Consider the following 20,138-nt stretch of genomic DNA (forward strand, 5'->3'; position numbering starts at 1 on the left):
GGAGGAAAGCCTGTTGAGATGCATCTGCAATTAAAGCATTAAAAACAGCTAGAAGTGGGCTGGGAGTTTGGCCTAGTGGTAGAGTGCTTGCCTAGCTTGCATGAAGACCCAGGTTCAATTCCTCGGTACCACATACATGGAAAAAAGCCAGAAGTGGTGCTGTGGCTCAAGTGGTAGAGCTCTTGCTTTGAGAAGGTCCAAGGACAGTGCTCAGGCCCTGAGTTCAAGCCCAGGACTGGCAAAAAAAAACAAAAACAAAAAAACAAAAACAGCTAGAAGTAACTCTATGGCTCAAATGGTGGAGTATTAGCCTTGAGAGAAAAAAAAAAAGAAAGAAACTGGGGTGCGGTGGCTTACACCTGTAATCCTAGCTACCCATGAGGCTGAGATCTGAGGATGGTGGTTCAGAGCCAGCTGGGCACTAAAGACAGCAAAACTCTTATCTCCAATTAACCACCAGAAGATGGAAAGTGAGTGGCACTGTGGCTTAGGGGTAGGGCAGAAGCCTTGAACTGAAGAGCTTAGGGATAATGCCCAGACTCAGGTGTAGAGTGATAGCCTTGAACTGAAGAGCTCAGGGACAGCACCCAGGCCTATCATGGGGCTTAAACTCTGGACCTGGGCACTGGCCCTGGGCTCCTTTGGCTGAAGGCTAGCACTCTACCTCTTGAAGCACAGAATCACTTCCAGCTTTTTCTGGGATTAGTTGGAAATAAAGAGTTTCACAAACTTTGCTGCCAGCTTGCTTCAAACCAAGACTTTCAGATCTCAGCCTCATAAGTAGCTAGGATTACAGGAGTGAGCCACCTGTATCCTGCTCCAGATGACTTTTAAGATCTCATAAAACAAATACTGACAGCCAGCCTAACTCAAACTGCCATTCTAGAATTTCCAGTCCTAGGAACAAACAATGGTAAGGTAAGATAATGAGCCTTAGTGAATGACATTTAACCAAACATACATTTATGCGGTAATGACTCAGTGCTTGAAATTGGGCTAAGTAGAGAGGAACAGATATCAATGTGGCTCAAATCCTTCCCTTGGGCAAATGGTTAAAAAGACAAATTTATTTTTAGAAAGGGTGGGTTTCTAAATTGCTAGAATAGAAGCTTAGACCCAGCAAAAGAGGTAGAGGTCAAGAGAAATCCCTGTAGGAGGTAATTATAAGTTAAAAATCTTATAATATGGAATTAAGAAGACTTGAAAGTCTCTATTTTGAGGACATTTGTCCCTCAAATACTCACATACTTTTTAGGGCCTAACATGGATTTTAAAAATCCTAGTTATCTTTCTCTTCTCTGATCTCTGTCTAGGCCAATATGGTATCATATTGAACTAGCCAGCCTTTCCCTTAACCCCATGAAAGCGTCATGGTGACTAATACTACATATAGCATCTGAATCTGGATACAGAAAAATGTCATTTTTTGGATCATGTTTCTTCTTCCTTCCCAAGAAGAATAGAAAACCTAATTAAGGTCTGGCTGATGTAGTAGTCACATTAACTGCCATATAGCCATTCTATTATTTTTATGTTTTTATTTTTGCTATGCTGGAGATTATATCCAGGGCCTCTTATATGCTAAGCATGTTCTATACCACTTAGCCAAGTCCTAGCCCTATTTATTTTTAAGCCACAGAAGTAGAACACAGCCACTATAACTATTCTGTTCTAAAATTCAATGTATGTGGCCTAATTTCATTAACATAATAGTTTAAATCAAGTCCCCAGGTTGTATAATTAATGATCACTCAGCCTTTAGGCAAAGACTGAATTTATATTTTTCTGAAGATACTGTTCCCAAGAATTAACTTACAACTTCAACTGTTGGCTGAAAGTTTCATGACTTTTCTTGATCTGCTTGCTTCAGTTGCACCTTATACTACATAGCTTTTCTCCTTGGGGTCCTCAAAACTTTTCCAAGTAGAATTGTCCTCCTCCTGTCTCCCTCATCATGTTTCCCCTCATCTTTGGTAGATACCTTTCTCTCTTTGAGAAATCACAAAATGTCTAGGGTAAAAATCCCATCTGTTATTCAGAGAATTTATTTTAAAAAGTGTAAACCATAAGAATGCTCCAGCAACCATTACCTCTTTCTACACATAAACCTCCTTTCCTGTGTTTCCAAGACAGTTGAAAGTTCAAAGAGATCTCCATCTACTTTCATTTTACTCTAGAAAAACATCCCAGTAAGAGAATGGCAAAAGTCACAAAAAAAAAAATCTGAGAAGGATCAAAGATCCCAGGGCTAGCATTTGAGAAGCAGGATTTACTGAGTGCAAATCAACTGTTGCCAAGCTGGCAAAGAAGCAGCTAAAATTAATTGTTTAACATTGATATGCTCTAGTATAAACCACACAACAAAACCAAAGGGAAAATGAGCTTTAAATTTAAGTTTGTGGGGCGGGAGTTTGATCTAGTGGTAGAGTGCTTGCCTAGCATGCACGAAGACCAGGGTTCAATTCCTAGGTACCACATACATAGAAAAAAAAAAGGCAGAAATGGTGCTGAGGCTCAAGTGGTAGAGCTCTAGCCTTGAGAAAGTCCAAGGACAGTACTCAGGCCCTGAGCTCAAGCCCAGGACTGGCAAACAACAACAACAACAACAACAAAAAAAAAAAAACTTGAGCCTCAGCACCATTTCTGGCTTTTTCCTATGTATGTGGTGCTGAGGAATTGAACCTGGGTCTTCATGCATGCTAGGCAAGCACTCTACCATTAGGCCAAACTCCAGGCCCTAAATTTAAGTTTGATGACCATTTTCTCTTGATTATAAATTTGGCCAGGTAAAATAAGAGCCCCAAATAGTGAAATGTTGTACTAAGGATCACATCAAACAGCATTAAAGACAAATGAGAGTTCTAAAAGGGTGTAGCAGTCAAGCCCCACTAATAGACTATTAACCACTGCTACCCATGATTCCATACAAGACATGCTTAAAGTCAAAAGATTAACAGTCACTCAATTATACAATAAGGGAAGAAACTATCTTTTGTGAAAGTAGCCCTTAGAGATATGAGTCCGGAAAACCTCATCCAAGTAGAGCCAATAAATAAAAAATAGTAAGAGTGGAAGCTGGTGGTTCATGTCTTTTTAATCCCAGCTACCAGAAGGCTAAAGTTTGAGGATTAATGTTGGAAGCCAGCCTGGAAAGACTAATCTGAGAGAGTCTTCTCTCCGTGTAACCAGCAAAAAGCTGAAAGTAGTTGTAGCTCAGATGAGAGAGTACCAGCCTTGGAGAGAGTACCAGCCTTGGACAGAAAAGGTAAGTCCTGAAGTTCAAGCCCTACTGGCACATAAAATAAGCACCTTTAAAAATTATTGTTAAATTACAATAATTTACTAACTTATTAAATAAGTTACTGCCTCTGTGAGCAGTATGGTAGAAAACGAACCCTCCAGAAAAAGGAAACATCTCAATGGAAAAGGAATTTCAGACATTTAAGAGGATGACAAAGAAATAACTCATGCAAGTATACACAATAAAGCAATGTACACAGAACTCCCAGTCATGGGGCTTGAACTCAAGACTACTGCCCTACCCTTGAGCCAAGCCCCACTTCCCATTTTCTAGAGGTTAATTGAAGATAAGAGTCTCAAATTCTTTGGTGCCTGGGCTGGCTTTGAACCTTGACCCTCAGATTTCAGCCTCCTGAGTAACTAGGATTATATGTGTGAGCCACCTCTCCAGGCCTCCAAGTAATTTTATTAGCTTATAAATAAATGGATGGACAAAGATCAGAAGAAAGCCTCCAACATAAAAGATAGACCAAAACAAGAAAAAAATAACAATCTAACAAAGAAAAAAGTTAAATTATATGTAACTATGTGATAGTTTTAAGGTTTATGGGGTTCCATTTTTTTCTTTTCTTGGGGAGCAAATATACTATACTGAGCTATACCCCCAACCACCTTTGAGCCACAGTGCCTCTTTCAGTTTTCTGGTGGTTAACTGGAGATAAGCGTCTCACAGACTTTTGTGTCCTGGCTGGCTCTGAACCTCAATCCTCAGATCTCAACCTCCTGAGTAGCTAGGATTACAGCTGTGAGCCACCAGCACCCAGCCTAACCACCATTTTTCATTTATGCTTTTGAAGTGCAATATAATGTTGTGTAAGAAAAACATTTTGTTTTCTGCTGGTCTGGGACTTGACCTCTTTCTTATCCCTGAGCTCTCTACCACTTGAACCACAGCTCTACTTCCAGCTTTCTAGTGGCTAATAGGAGATAAGAGTCTCACAGACTATTCTGCCTGGGCTGGCTTTGAATTATGATTCTTAGATCTCAGCCTCCTGGGTAGCTAGAATTAGTCATGAACCACCAGTGGAAAAATTTAAAAACTACAGAGTTACAGGCACCAGTGGCTCATGCCTATAATCCTAACTACTCAGGAGACTGAGACCTGAGGTTCCCAGTTTAAAGACAGCCCGGAAGGGAAATCTCATGACTCTTATCTCCAATTAACCACCAAAAAAACAAAAGAAGAGCTGTGGCTTAGAGTGGTAGAGTACTAGCCCTAACCAAAAGAGCTCAGGGACAGTGCGCAGGCCTGGAGTTCAAGCCTCACAATTGACCAAAAAAAAAAAAAAAAGTTACAGTGTTAGCATGGCTCCAACATTCTTTAAAATAAAAATAGATACAACAATATGGTCCTAAAGCAAATTCAATCTAACTGTCTAATTTAATAGACAAGTACTGCTACAAATCATACACTACAAGGTATCACAATTCAATCACTACAACAAGGTAGTGATTTGTTGTCCGTAAGTAATCTGAATTAATTGGTTGAGTATGAACTTTGACACACACACACACACACTAAAGCCCCTCATATCAGACTTATAAGTAAAAGCTAAAACAATCAAGCTTTTAGATAAAAGTATATCATATACTCATTACTTTGATTGGCTTTACGTTATTACTCAGCAACTTTACTTTTAGACAAACAGTCATACCTTCTTAACTACAGAGATACATTCTGAAAAATGTTGTTAAGTGATTTTGTTGTTGTGCCTCATTGGGTAATATAACCTTATGGCACTACTGTTGTATATATAGTTATTAGTAACACTGTATTTAGCACACAACAACACACTGAAAGAAGTGAATAAACTGAAAGTTCATCAACAACAGAACTATAGTAAAATAGGCAATAATAAAAAACCACTGGTATACATAACAAGGAAGAATCCTAGAGAGTGAGACAAGTAAAAGCAACCTGATTCAGGTAACTTCACTGATACTTTATAATTCCATTGATATGAAGTGTAGAACAGGCAAGACTAGTCTGGGACACTGAAGGAGCCTACAGTGACTAATAATGTCTTGTTTACACAAAACCAAAGCTGATTTTCATGTTTTATGCTGTATACCAAATAGTATTTTTCTAAAAGAAAAATTATAGTAGTTTCCCAGTGTACTAGGGTTATGGACACTTTTTTTTGTGTGTGGGGGTCATGAGGCTTGAACTCGGCCTGGGTGCTATCCCTGAGCTCTAGAGCTCAAGGCTACCCCACTACCCTTGGGTCTGGGTGTTGTCCCTGAGCTGTTCAGCTCAAAGCTACCACCCTACCCTTTAGCCAAGCCCCACTTCCCCTTTTCTAGGAGTTAATTGGAGATAAGAGTCTCAGTCCTTCTGTGCCTGGGCTGGCTTTGAACCTTGATCAGCAGATCTCAGTCTCCCAGTAGCTAGGATTACAGGCGTGATGAGCCACTACGCCTGTTGGACAATTTTTATCGTTTATATTTATGTTTTTCAGATTTTCCAAGGGAAAACCTAGTTTCTTAATATTTTCTGATACTTTCACAATGCCCACCTCTCTTAAGATCTACTTCTGATGTTCCAACTTTCCTTCCTGTTACTATTCATCACTGCTTTTTGCTCTGGTTGTTTTTTTGTTTTTGTGGGTTATGGGGCTTGAACGTGGCCTGAGTGCTGTCCCTGAGCTCTTCAGCTCAAGGCTACCAATCTACCCTCCAGCCAAGCTCTACTTCCTATTTTCTAGAGGTTAATTGGAGAGAAGAATCTCAGGTCTTTTTGTGCCTGGGCTGGCTTTGAACCTCAATCCTCAGATCTCAGTCTCCTGAGTAGCTAGGATTACAGGTATGAGCCACTGCGCTGGGCTTGCTATGATTTTTATAGCTGAGACTCTTTCACTTAACATTAATTCATTAGAAATATTTAAATTATTTCTTTCTGCTTTCAAACTAAGTAGTTATTTGGCTGGGTAAAATATATAGAGTTAAAAAAATTCTGCATGGACCACAATGCTGGTGGCTCACACCTGTGAGCCTAGCCACTCAGGTAAGACTCTTATCTCAAATTAACCACCAGAAATCCGAAGTGCTGCTATGGCTCAAGTAGTAGAGAGATAGCATTCAGCTGAAGAGCTCAGGGATAGCGCCCAGGCCCACAGTTCAAGCCCCACAATTGGAGGGAAAAAAAATCTGCATGCAACAAATTTCCCTACCTTCTTATTACCAAAGCCTAAAGTAATGCTTATCCTTTTATCTTTAAATATCTTTCTTGATACTTACAAAATCATCTTTTAAAACATGGGAACACATCTTATGGGTTGGAGGCATGCCTCAGGCAGTACAGTGCTAGCCAATGGGCAAAACCAAGTGTCAGATAGTGAGTTACAGTCCTGGTTCCAGACCAAAAAAAAAAAAAAAAATCTTACAATGGGTCAGGCCCCTGGCCTGTAAGTGGTAGAGTGCTTATTTAGCATGCAGGAAGCCCTGGGTTCGATTCTTTGGTACCATATACACAGAAAAAGCCAAAAGTGGCTCAAGTGGTAGAGAAAGCTCAAGGACAGTGCCCAGGGCCTGAGTTCAAGCCCCAGGACTAATGGGGAGCAGGGAGGGGGAAACTTACTCTAAAGACCTCTGACATTTTTAGCTAGCCTTCTAACAAGACCTTGTAAGTAGATTATATATTCTAGGTCACTGGATTTTTTTTTTCTTGAATCTCATGCCCATGGTTGTTTTTTCAGTGTGGTTGACTTAAAAGCTTTAAAATGACTAGTTTTATGCTCTTATGCTCTCAGCTCTGGTTTAGTTTTCAGTAAATTGTAATCTTGACTGTTACCTTATTCCAGTCATGGAAGTCATTTACATGGAAGCTTTCTGGAGCTTAGTCTGTAACCCAGTACTAATGATTCCAGGCACTACTAAGATGCCGGGGCCAGCCGGCAGCAAACCAAGGTTCACAGATTGGGGTTCCTGAAATAGGGGGCAAGGACTAGGAAGAAATAGAAGAGAGACAGACACACCGGGTCCAGGATGTCTGCAGTCCAGGTAAAGACTCCCTCGTTTATTCAACTCCAGCTTCTCCCTTCTTGAAACCAGGGAACTTCCAACTGTTACATTCATATGGTAAATCTCAGGTAATTTAAACAGAATAAGGCCATAAAACAATAGGACAATAAAGCCATGGTCTGATGCAAATCAAGGTACAATTTGATTTTACTCTGGCTCCCAACACTAAGACAGTGTTAGGCAAGAGACTTCCTATGCAGACTACAGAGATAGCAAGATCAGCAAAGGAGATAGGTAACTAGATGGGCAAGTTAGAGAAAGCTCTTAAGAGGAAATGATGATTCCACTGAGAACTAAGCATAAATAGAAATTTGGATTGCCCAAATTTCACTCTTCATCCAGAGGCAACAATCTGGACTTCTTAGAAAGAAGTCTGAGAGATGGAACAGGTTCTTCATCATTAAAGCCTATTGAATGGAATGAGAAGGCAACCTCCACTGTAACTCCTTTACTACTTAAAACCTGATTCTGGTATCGACTTCCCAACTACTACCAGCCAACACTTACTTCATTCTTAATCTTTTCTTTGCCAGAGAATTATGCCAGACCCTGAGCTATTCTCATGTGTCAACAAGTAAATATTAGAGCATGTCTTTTGTAACAATATTTTGGCCTCTCTGTGGAGTACACAATGATACAATGCTCAGATATGGGACTTTCCTGAACAAGGGCATCAGAGTACACATTGAAGGCAAAAAATAAAAGTGAATCATTTATGTCTGGAGAGGCTATGACATAGAATCATGAAGGGACTCAGAAGATAGTTTTTTATTTTCCTTTCTCACGAAGAATATTTTATATAAAAATTATATGTTGCTCTTAGTGGTACCTGCCTGTAATCCAAGCACTTGGGAGCCTGAGTTGAGAAGACAGATTTGAAGCCAGCCTGGCTCCATAGTAGGATTCCAGCCCAAAAAGAAACAATAAAAATCCAACCATGTTTTTAGTAGTATACTGATGTTTCTAATAGACTACCTAAAATATAAACTATTTAGATACACAGTTTTGTTAATACATTCAAGTTAGCTGGCCTTTAAGCTTATTACAAAGATGTGACAAGCATTTTTTAATTTGGTCTGATAGATTATATTAAGAGCAGAAAAAGTCATCTCTATATTACTCACAGTAATTATTTGAAAATGTCTATAGCCAATCAATCTGGTTTCCCTCTAATATTTAATTTGTTGTATACTCCTTAGCATTCTCTGGCACTTTGAAACTTTGAGAGAATGCAAGAAATTCCCTTCAACAGAGGGTACCATATTACCTGTTATGATCTTTTTGCAGAAAGCTTTCTGCAAAGAACTTCTGAGCACCAGTGGCTTATGCTGGCAATCCCAGCTACTCAGGCTGAGATCTGACGATCATGGTTCAAAACCAGCCCAGAGCCAGGAGTGTGGCCTAGCGGTAGAGTGCTTGCCTACTATGCACGAAGCCCTGGGTTCAATTCCTTTGTACCACATACACAGAAAAATCCAGGAATGATGATATGGCTCAAGTGGTAGAGGCTAGCCTTGAGCAAAAACAGCTCAGAGTGCCTAGCCCCCAGTTCAAACCCCAGGACTCATTAAAAAAAATATGTATAAAAAGAATAACGTGCTGGGCATGGTAGCTCACATCTGTAATCTTAGTTAGCTACACAGGAGGCTCAGATCTGACGATCACTGTTCAAAGCCAGCCCAGGCACAAAGGTCTGTGAGACTCATCTTCAATTAACCACCAAAAACCCAGAAGTGTTGCTGTCGCTCAAGGAATGAGGTGGTAGCCATGAGCTAAAGAGCTCAGGGACAGTACTCAGGCCCAGGTTCAGGTCCCACAACAACAAAAAGAATAATCTGCCAAAAGAAAACAATATCCAAAAGTAGAAGAGTGGCTCAAGTAGTAGAAAAAGTTAAATGTGCCTTAGAGAAAGTTAAATGTGAGGCACAGAGTTCTAGTATCAGTGTACATATATGCACAAACACGCATGCACACTCACACACAAATTTAGCTAGATCCCAAATCTGTTATTACCTAGGCACTGGTATCCTATTCCTCCCTAATATTTGGAGGAAACATCGTGTATGTGTGTGTACTAGAGTGTGAAGTCAGGGCCTAGGTGCTGTCTATGACCTTTTTTTTTTTGGCCAGTCCTGGGCTTGAGCTCAGGGCCTAAGGCTAGTGCTGCTCTAGTACTTGATCCTCAGCACCACTTCTGGCTTTTTTTCTATGTATGTGGTACCAAGGAATTGAGTGCATGCCAGGCAAGCACTCTACCACTAGGCCAAACTCCCAGCCCTGTCTATGAGCTTTTTTGCCCTTAAAACTAGCACTCTGAGCCACAGCTTCCATTTCTGGCTTCTTGTTCATTAATTGGAGACGAATCTTAACAGACTTTCCTGAAAGTTCAGCTGGCTTTAAACCACGATCCTCATATCTCAGCTTACTAAGTTGCTAGGATTGCAGATGTGAGCCACCAGTGCCCAGTCCTGGGAAACATTAAAAATAAAGAAGCTGGGCATGGTGGCTCATGCTTGTGTAGCTCAGGAGGCTGAAATCTGAGAATTATAGTTCAAAGCCAGCCTGAGCACTAAAGAACTTGAGACTCTTCTCTGCAATTAATCTCTAGAAAACTGGAAGTGGGGCTATGGCTCTAGAGGTAGGGTGGTAGCCTTGAGCTGAAGAGCCCAGGGTTCAAGCCCCATGACCACAAAAATTAATTAAAAAAATAAAAGGCCTATCCCGTTTTCCTTATAAACTCTGTTATTCCCACTCCCATGTCCCATCCCTACAGGGTCTTGCTATATATACTAAGCTGGCTTTGAACTGGAGATCAGCACTCAAGGGGCTGAGGCAGGAGAATGGTTAGTCATAGGCTGGCCTAAGTTACACAGGGATATTCTGCCTCAAAAAAAAAAAGTTTTATGATAATAAACTGCTCTGTTTCTAGACCTGAAGAGAATATATAGTGCATATAAGAGGGGTAGGAGTGTGTATGCATCCTGGTATACTCAAGGTCTCACACTTTCCTTGGCTTGCTTCCTCATGGCTGGTGCTCTATCACTTGAGCCATACCTCTAGTCCAGCATTTAGATGGTTAATTGGAAATGGAAGTCTCACAGACTTTCCTACCTAGCCTGGTTTCAAATCAACATCCTCCAGGTCTCAGCCTCCTGTGTAGCTAGGATTATAGGTGTGAGCCACCAGAATTCAGCTTGTTTTGAAATAAGATCTTGTTAAACAGCCCAGGATGACCTACAATGTGCATTCCTTCTGCTTCAACCTCCTGCCTGAATATAGGCTTATAGGCCTGTGTCACCAAACTGGCTCATGGCTCACAGTTATATTAATGAATACAACTAGTGATTAAACTATACTTTTGTGTTATACTGTTGATGCATGTTATATGTATTCTTTTTTTAAGAACACACACATCGTTATAGGAAAAACTATTTTAGTTCTGAACTTAAGAAGGGAAGTTATGATTTTAGATACTTCCAACAGGGAAGTTATACTTTTAGATGCTTCCAACAAACATCTAACTATACAGAGAATGCAATCTGCTCCAGGTGCCACCTGTAAAAACTTGGCTCTAAGGCAAGATCTTCAGTTGCACATAGTCCTGTGGGTTCCAAGCCAACCTCATGCAAGTTCCTTTCTCCCTTTCATCAGGTCCATACCTAAGGTCCTCTGCAAAAACCAGAGGACTTCTTGCTCATAGGACTCCCTTATGACTGAACTTCTGGAAGTCTCCAAGACAGGACCTTGACCCTTTCTGATTATTTCAAGTATTGCCAGAAAATTCATACACCCTCCTACCCTGCTTGGTCCCACCTGAGGCAGAGACAAGCTCAGCCTTATCTAGTCATTCAGATAGGAGACTCTGGCCAGCATTCCAACAAGGATGCTGACTGAAAGCCAATAGTTCTTTCTCTGGAAAAAGGCTGAAGCCTCTGGATTACATCTAGTCATAGGGCATACAGGACAGCACTGTAACTCTAGGACTTCAAATAGCCTTCACAGAGAGAAATGTGGCCTGGTAAGACAAAAGATCAAAAGGGGGGGGGGAGTTTGGCCTAGTGGTAGAGTGCTTGCCTAGCATGCACGAAGACCCGGGTTCAATTCCTCGGTACCACATACATAGCAAAAAGCCAGAAGTGGTGCTGTGGCTCAAGTGGTAGAGCTCCAGCCTTGAGAAAATCCAGGGACAGTGCTCAGGCCCTGAGCCCAAGCCCAGGACTGCCCCCCCCCAAAAAAGGAGGGGACAGCAGTGAACAGAAAGGAAGGGGAGGGGGGAGAAAGCTGAAAGTAAGTTGGGAAATGAAAGGTGAAGTTAGAGAATGAGGAGCTAGAAGGAAAGAACTCCATCTTCAGCCAAGTTGAGAAGAAAAGCTTAATAAGGCCACTACCCAAGCCTGGTCCCTCAGGAGCAAGCCCCTGAAAGATAGGTTCTGCCTGTCTCCTTCTAGAGCATTAGATTAGGCTTTGTGGGAAAATGGATAACTTAGAAAAAGGCCCCCACAGCTTAATGTGCTAGCAATTTAACTAAGCACTCTTAGCTGCTGCCCCATGAAAAGCTCTTTTCTGACCCTTGGAGGGAGATGCAACTCAGTCAACACTGCTGGTGGTTCTTAATGGTAACAGTGACTTTCAGTTCACACCACTCATGCCTCCCATGTCTGGTACCCAGAGATGGCACAACCCCATAGCGTCTCTCTACCCATTTTATTTTTAAAGGCATGGGCTTTATGGACAGTTAAGGTGAGGGGAAAAATGCTAGCTTAGACTTCTGTCATTAATAACACCCACAAAGAGCCTCCTATATGAGAAAGACAAAGGGCTCATAGTTGTTGGAGTACTGAGACTAAAGGTATTTTTTTTAATTAAAAAAAAAAAAAAAGCACCCTGTCAACTCCCAGGAAAATGGAGTCTTCCAGGAGCCCACATGCAAGGAAAGAATATACCACAGCATCAACAAAGCCATACTCTGTCTACAGGCCTAGAATTCAAGATAGTACACAGTTCTACCACCTCTCAAGTCTCCTTTTGGCAATCTTAAAAAAAAATCAAAATACAAGTGTTTTTTTTTTTTATACATTTCCTTTTGTTTACTTGAGATGGGGTCTTTGTCCATTCATAACGGGCTGGCCTGGAAATCCTGACCCTTCTGCTTTATCCCCAAGTACTAGGATTATTGGTATGTACCATCACTCTGAGCCTTATTCTTTTTTTCATTTTTGTATGTTTATATACATGTGCACATGCTCTGTATTGAGGCTTGAACTCAGTGCCTTGTGCTCTCATGGCTTTTTTTCACCTAAGATTGGACTCTACTATTTGAGCCACAGCTCTACTTCTGGCATTTTGCTGGTTAACTGGAATAAAAGTATCACAAATTTTCCTTGCCCACAGGCAGGAGCCATTTGGCAGGAGCCATTTGCATCTAGCACACATTTTTTTTAACTCCTAGATCCTTCATTCTGTGGCTTTTCTAGTATCAGATACTCAAGTTTTGGTACAGGACTTAAGAGGATCTCTCTGAAAGCTGTCTACCTAAGCCATACCTACTATCTACTGCCACTAGAAAACCTCACTCTTGGTGAGTCATACCTTTGGGTGAGATAGTCTTTCCACATGTGGGATACGTGGCATGGTTTGGGGAACATAGAGAGACAACTTTAACTTTTGTACTAGGATCTAAACTCCAGGCTTCAATTTGCAAGACAGGTGCTCTATCATTTAACCCATACTTTCAATCCCTCACTTCCTTTTTCTTTTTTCCTTGCTTGCTTTTTTTCAAAGACAAGTTCTTGCTTTAGGCCAACCAGGGCTGCAATCCTCCTCCATTTGCTTCCCCTGTGGCTGGGACACTGAGCAGATATTGAGAGTCTGACAACCTTTTATGCCTATCTGAACTCTAACCTTGATCATTTTCCCCTCCACCTACCAAGTAGTTCGGATTACAAGTTTGATCCACCACATCTGGCCTTTCACCTTCTATTTGTGGTAGGACATACGGCAGTTTTCAATTTAAGACAAGGGCAGTTCCCTCTTGTGTGTAAATTTTAGAGTTAAAAGAAAAATGTTAACAGTAAAAATGCTATGGGATAAGACAACTGCTTCTCCTCAATGGAATTTCATTTGGCCATCAACAGACATTAAAGATCACCAAGAGGGCTGGGAGTTTGGCCTAGGGGTTAAAGTGCTTGCCTAGCATGCATGAAGACCCGGGTTCGATTCCTCGGTACCACATACATAGAAAAAAGCCGGAAGTGGTGCTGAGGCTCAAGTGGTAGAGCTCTAGCCTTGAGAAAGTCCAAGGACAGTGCTCAGGCCCTGAGCTCAAGCCCAGGACTGGCAAAAAAAAAAAAAAAAAAATCACCAAGAATGGAGGAAAGGGAAAGTGGAAAAATGAGGAAGGGGGTAACAATGTTCAACAAGAAATGTATTCTCTACGTTATTTAATTGTAACCCATTTACACATCACCTTGACAATAAAATCTTTATATGATCACCAAGAAAAACAAAAAAGATCACCAAGAATAGTTTAACAGTGCTTGTAGAGCCAGAAGGATACAGAAAATGGGAATGGAGATTAAACTGACTTTAGAGGGAATTGTCAGAGGGTCCAGGAAGATTAGTGGAGCAGGAAAATACTGAGCTTGCTAGGCTGGCTCCTTATTCAAATCACACTCTTAACCCTTTCTTGCTTATTTTTTTTTTCAGGTAGCATCTCAAGCTCAGACTGGATCCTTCTATTTATGGCTGCCTATACTTGAGATAACAGGCACACAATACTACACAGCTTACTAATTCAGATGGGGTGTTGCTAACTTTTGCCAAGGATAATCTTGAACCTCTTGATCTCCACCTCTTGAGTAGCATAGCCAGAATTATAGGATATTGAGCCACAGCACTCAGCTAAAATTTTTGTTTGTTTGAACTCAGGACATAGCCACTTCCTATCTTCCTATCTTTCTCTGAAGAGAAAATGTCTGCGTGATGTGTTTTCTAGGCCAGTGCTCTAGAGACTGGTTATTCTTTAGCATGATAGGTACCTCTGAATAAGAAATTTAACTCCCTAGTGAGTAAATTCAGACACAGAAATGCTCCTCCCTGAGCATTCCCTGAGGCCATCTAGTTAAAAAATCAGAAAAATATAAATCATCCCTTGTTTATGACAGTCATACCAGGTTTTGCTGCCCATAGAGGCTGAATACGAGCAATCCAGTATAACATGTCTAACTTTGAGGCCTAAGTCGGTACAGATGTGCATAACTTTATGATGAGGTTACATCCTAATAAAGCCACTAAAGTTAAAATATTATGAAAAATGTAGTTAATATTCTGAATACCATAGCTTAGACTAGCCTACCTTAAATGTGCCCAACTTACATTAGCCAGCATTTAGGCAAGACATCTAGTTGTATAGTAACACGTTGAATATCTCTTTATAACTTACCACTATAGTAAAAATTTTAAACAGAATGCTCTGAATGAAGTGGTGCATGAATATAATGGCAGCACTAGGGAGGAAGTAGAATTGGGATGGGTTAACTTTTATACCATAGTAAATGAGAAAAACTGTTAAGTTGAATCACTGTAACTTATATAGATCATGGGAGTACTATTCCACATATGCCTCCTGAAGAGTACGAGTACATTGTTCCAAGGTCATTTTATTTTAGTGCCAGTTCTGTGGCTTGAAGTCAGGGCCTGGGTGCTGTCTCTAAGGTCTTTTTCCTCAGGGCTAATATTCTTATCACCTGAGCTACAACTTCTACTTTTTTTTTTTTTTGCTTGAACTAGGGCTTGAACTCAGGACTTGGATATTATCCTTGGGCTTTCTCAAGGCTACAGCTCTACCACTTGAGCCACAGCACCATTTCTGGCTCTTCCCATGTTTTTGGATTCCAGGAATCAAACCCGGGTCTTATTGCATGCTAGGCAAGCACTCTACCACTAGGTCAAATTCTGAGATGACTTCTGGCTTTTTTATTTCCAGTGATTAACTGGAGATAAGAGTCTCAAGGACTTTTCTGTGATCCTCAGATCTCAGTCTCCAGAGTAGCAAGGATTATAGACGTGAGCCACTAGGGCTCAGCTTCAAGGTCACTTCTTTTTAAAGAGCCTCTGTATTTAGTGTTTGAAGTGATGTTAACCTTTTTGAGTTGCTAAACTGGAAGGTCAACTTAAGTCCCATTCACCTTGCTACCATATAGCTGCTTTTAATTGCTGACTCCTTCCTACTTTGTAGTCAAGCCAATTAGTGGCCTGAGACAAGCCCAGGGAGCACTCAGCTTAAGGAAAACAAGAAGTCTCTTCGGTCTAAATTTTCCTCAGGTGAGAAAATTTCATCTGGTCAACAACATCAGAAGCTTCAGAGCTGAATATTATAGTTTCAGAGTGCCTGGACAGTCCACATCGCAAGCACATAAATCTAAATAAACATAGCAAGGCCTATGGCCCACTGAACATAGGATAGGGAAATATTAAAAGGATGACTACTCCTCACCTAATTTAGCAACCATTAATACTTTTCAGGGCTGAGATAATTTCCTATAATCTAGCCATTTAAAGGATATTGGGGGGAAAAGGATTTGGGGGGAAAGGATATTGGGGGAGGGAAATAAGAGAAAAATATGGGAAGGGGTAACAATGTTCAAGAAGTAATGGACTCACTACCTTATGAAACTGTAACCCTTCTATATATCACCTTGACAATAAAATAAAACTTTTAAAAAAAGAAAAAAAAGGGTGGGGTATCTGATAGAAAGATTCCAGGCCCAAAGCCTGGTTTACCCGCATGCACTAGAAAAGAATCAAGACTGTGACAGAGTAGAATAAAAGGTAATAAACAATCTGCATTTATTTATGCCTGAAAAACAAGCACAAAACCCCACCTTTTTCTTTCTTATAAGATTATTTATCCAGGGGCCAGGAGTTTGGCCTAGTGGTAGAGTGCTTCCCTAACATGCACAAAAACCGGGGTTCGATTCCTCAGTACCACATACATAGGGGAAAAAAAGCCGGAAGTAGTGCTGAGGCTCAGGTGGTAGAGCTCTAGCCTTGAGAAAGTCTAAGGACAGTGCTCAAACCCTGAGCTCAAGCTCAAGACTAGCAAAAAAAAAAAAATATTTATCCAAAAATTAAAATATTCTGCTCTGAGGGGCTAAAATTTCACACAGCCTTTAATTCTCCAGGATACCTGATAGCTATTCAGCTCAAGGTCAAGGAATGCTTCCATGCTGGCAAAGAAGTGGTCAACCCAGGTGACAAAGGTGAAATTCTCAGAGTATTCCTGTCTCTCATCTTGGCCAATTTCCCCTTGAGAAAAATAATTTCTACTGAAAGTCTGTGCTAGTGTATTTGATAGCTTGTATTTAGGGAAACACTCCTGAACAAAGGAGCCTGAAATTCTCTACCAACAAGAAAACTTGTGGGAGTGGCAGGGGTGAATGAAAAGGAAATTTTCAAACAAACAAACAAACCCTCTTAGCCTACTTAACTGCCCTAACAGCAGTTATTGTGTCTTCAGGAGGGAGGAGATGGGTTGTTTCTTTCTATAGGAAGATAATTAGTTGGCCGCTTCAAGTATGATCAAAGGTTTTAGAAAGTAGAGTATATCTGTATTTAAAGACAAGTCTCACAGCCCAGACTATCCTGAACTTCCTTAGTAACGACTGGCTTCAAACCTGTGATCCTTCTGCCTCCACGATGAGTGCTAGGATTACAAGAGATCATCATCACCCTGGCCAAAACAAAATTTAATGTGATCAAGACACTTCATTTCCAACGACTCTTAAAAGGCTAAAGCTCCTTAAAAACTACTTTGGGGGCCGGGAGTTTGGCCTAGTGGTAAAGTGCTTGCCTAGCATGCACGAAGATCCAGGTTTGGTTCCTCAATACCACATACAAAGAAAAAAGCTGAAAGTGGTAGAGCTCTAGCCTTGAGAAAGTCCAAAGGACAGTGCTCAGGCCTTAGCTCAAGCCCAGGACTGGCCAAAAAAAAAAAAAAAGAAAAGAAAAAGAAAAACAGAACAAAACAACTTTGGCCTTTTACACATTTTGAAATTTGTTTTTTTTTTTTTTTTTTGGTTATTTTGGTAATCATCTATCTTGGGACTTCTTTCAGAGAATGATTTCCCTGGAAGTTTACTTTCCTTGAGTTCCCACCCATCTGAATTTGTCCTCCCAATGCTGGATTCTATATTTACACACGGACGAGCTATGGCCATCTTCCTAAGTTCTTAGCAATTCCCCAAACTGCCTTTTACTCTACAGGATCCCTAGAGGTCCAATTTTGCTTCCTGGAGTCAAACAAGTACTATACATATTACTGGGAAATGTTTTAGTCATCTCACCTCCTCCCAGAATACAAAGGTTTTAAAAAGTTTCAATCTAAAAATAAATAAATGTGTATCTTTTATCATAGTATCAACATTCAGGGCTGGGAAAAAAATAAGGCCATGAAATCATTCCTCCTTACAGAACGAAAATATCTTTTGCCTGCCTCTCAAGGCAAAATGGCCCCAAAATTCAGGTAGTCTTACACTGAGAAGCTCACAAGAAAAACAAGAGGTGAGAAAAACACGTGGACCTGGTCAGTTGACCAAGTCTCCCAAATTTATGTTTGGGGTAGGAATTCTCTTTAATAACTCCTTTCTCCCATTAAATCTACCAGTTGTTGGGAATTTCCATTTCACCATAGGCCTGCCCAGGTGTGTTTGTAAAACACTAGAAACCGCTCAAGGGGGATATATTGGATATCAGTCTCCACAGGTGTTGAGGTAAGCACATCTTTGTCATTTAATCCAATCAAATGAGATATAAGAAAATGAGCTGCTATAGAGTGTGTCCTTTCTCAAAAAAAAAAAAAATTAGCCAATCTAGGGCGGGGAGTGTGAGAGTGCTTGCCTAGCACGCACCAAACTCTGGGTTCAATTCCCTGGTAACATATATACAGAAAAAGCTGGAAATGGTGCTGTGGCTCAAGTGGCAAAGCGCTAGCCTTGAGCAAAAAGTCCTTGAGGACAGGGCCCAAGCCCTGAGTCTAAGCCCCAGGACTGGCAAAAACAACAAAAAAATACAATCTGTTAACAATGGCTGCCTGTGTCCCCAGGGTGTCTGTTTTAACTTTTTCATAAACAACTGGAGGAACCCCATTAGAGAAGAGTTCGGGTGTTACCTCATTTCTTATTTGTCACATGGACTTTTCAGTATCTCCCCCTCACAAGGTTCCAACGACCCCAACCCGTTCTGTTTCCATCGTGGGCAGTTTTGCTGTTGTTTTGTTTTAAACTGGATCAGACATGACTTGCCATTTGCTGCTGTGACTATCTCCTTCCTCCGAGGGCGTCTCTACCCTCCCGGTCTTCAAGACCCCTTTCAGACCTCACCTCCACAGGTCTACTCAAGATTCCCGGCCCCTGCCCCTCAGCCACCGCGGGGATAGCAACACCTCTCAACGCCCGGCCAAGCCGAGCACCCCACACTTCCAAGTCCGCCTCGGCCCCGCTTCCAGAAGGCTCAGCAGACACCGCAGCCCCAGGCAAAGACGTCCACAAGCTTGAGCGGACCCACGTCCCCGGAGACAGGGCGAGACGAGCTCCCGGCCGCGCGAGCCGCAGAAACCTGAAGCCTTTTAGTCCACAGCCGCTGCGCGAGCCGACGGCGAGAGGCGTCCTGGAACAGTAGCCGGGCGCAGCCGCTACGCCGCCGCCGCCCGCTCGCGGGCGCGGGCTCCCCGCCGGAGCCCAGCCCCAGTCCCGCCGGCTCTCCCAGCGCCCTGCGGGGAGGTCAGGGGCTAGCGCAGCCCGACCCCTCCGCGCCTCCTTTGTCCCCCGCCTGGGGGAGCCCCCTCACCTCTCTTCCCCACAAACTGACTCTCGCCGGAGAAGACCGGACCCGCGCAGTGCCAGACGCGCTGCACCTGCCGTCAAGTGAGTGAGGAGCCGCCGCGAGCGAGACAAGAGCGCCGCGCGCCTGACGTCACGACAACCGCAAGCATCCGGAGCTCCGAATCACCTGATTTCCCCGGCAACGCGCGCGGCGGGGGGGCGGGGCGAGGGGCGGGGCAAGGGCGGAGTCACAGCACAATCCCCACCCACGCCGCCGCTAGCGCCTATCCGCTCCTGGGAGCGATGGGGCTGGAAGCGTCGAGGGTAGCGGAGGCCGCTGCTCCGTGACTCCACACCCCCAACCCTCGCCTGCCCGCCAGCCGCTAACACAGACTCCTGGGAGAAGGAGCCAGTGTCCTGGGGGACTGCTCAGCGCGTGCCACGCGGGGCTGCTGTGGCCCCCGGTCTTCTGGGGTAGATCCAGCTGCGCTGGGAGACTTACCCTGAGTGGCACCCACTAAGCCTGGACTGGAAAAGCTTGTTCTGCGTCAACTTTTTTCCCCTCTTTGAACCGAGGATTGAGAATTTATAGGCTTTTTCAACTGCAGGAAGCGGAAGGGAGGGCAGCACCCAGGCCGCAACCTTCTGACCTGAAGGTCTGCTTCCCAAGAAATGGTTGATTTCTCGGGAAATCTCTTCTGGAAAGAACGGCTGGAAGCAACGCCTGGAGCACGCTCGCAGATCCAACTTGCAGTATTTTTTTTCGTCTTAGTAGTTGATTTTCTGGAATGACATATATTTCAGTGAATAGGTTGACTGCCTAACCGCGAGGAAAAGAAAGAAAACAACTTCTGTCCACATTCCTTGCTTGCTATAATTATATCTTCATGATTCTCCAGACCAAGCAACCATGAAAATGTAAACAAAGTCGATGATAAACAGTTTTAGAATCCAAATCAGAAGACATATTTAACCCCTAACTTTCTGGCTAACTCACCA

At 42.4% G+C, this 20,138-nt stretch overlaps 1 protein-coding gene across 1 annotated transcript in view; it reads right to left on the reverse strand.

The window, feature by feature from the left end:
* Cystm1 (cysteine rich transmembrane module containing 1) overlaps window positions 1-19,322 on the reverse strand; it is a 64,485-nt gene extending 45,163 nt beyond the window's left edge. The window contains exon 1 of the mRNA XM_090331402.1: window positions 19,165-19,322. The gene's annotated coding sequence lies outside the window, so the exon portion shown is untranslated. The remainder of the gene's footprint in view (window positions 1-19,164) is intronic.
* Window positions 19,323-20,138: the final 816 nt, after the last annotated feature.

This window comes from Megascapheus bottae, chromosome 4, assembly GCF_031878675.1.
Source record: "Megascapheus bottae isolate mThoBot1 chromosome 4, mThoBot2.hap1, whole genome shotgun sequence".
NCBI lineage: Eukaryota > Metazoa > Chordata > Mammalia > Rodentia > Geomyidae > Megascapheus > Megascapheus bottae.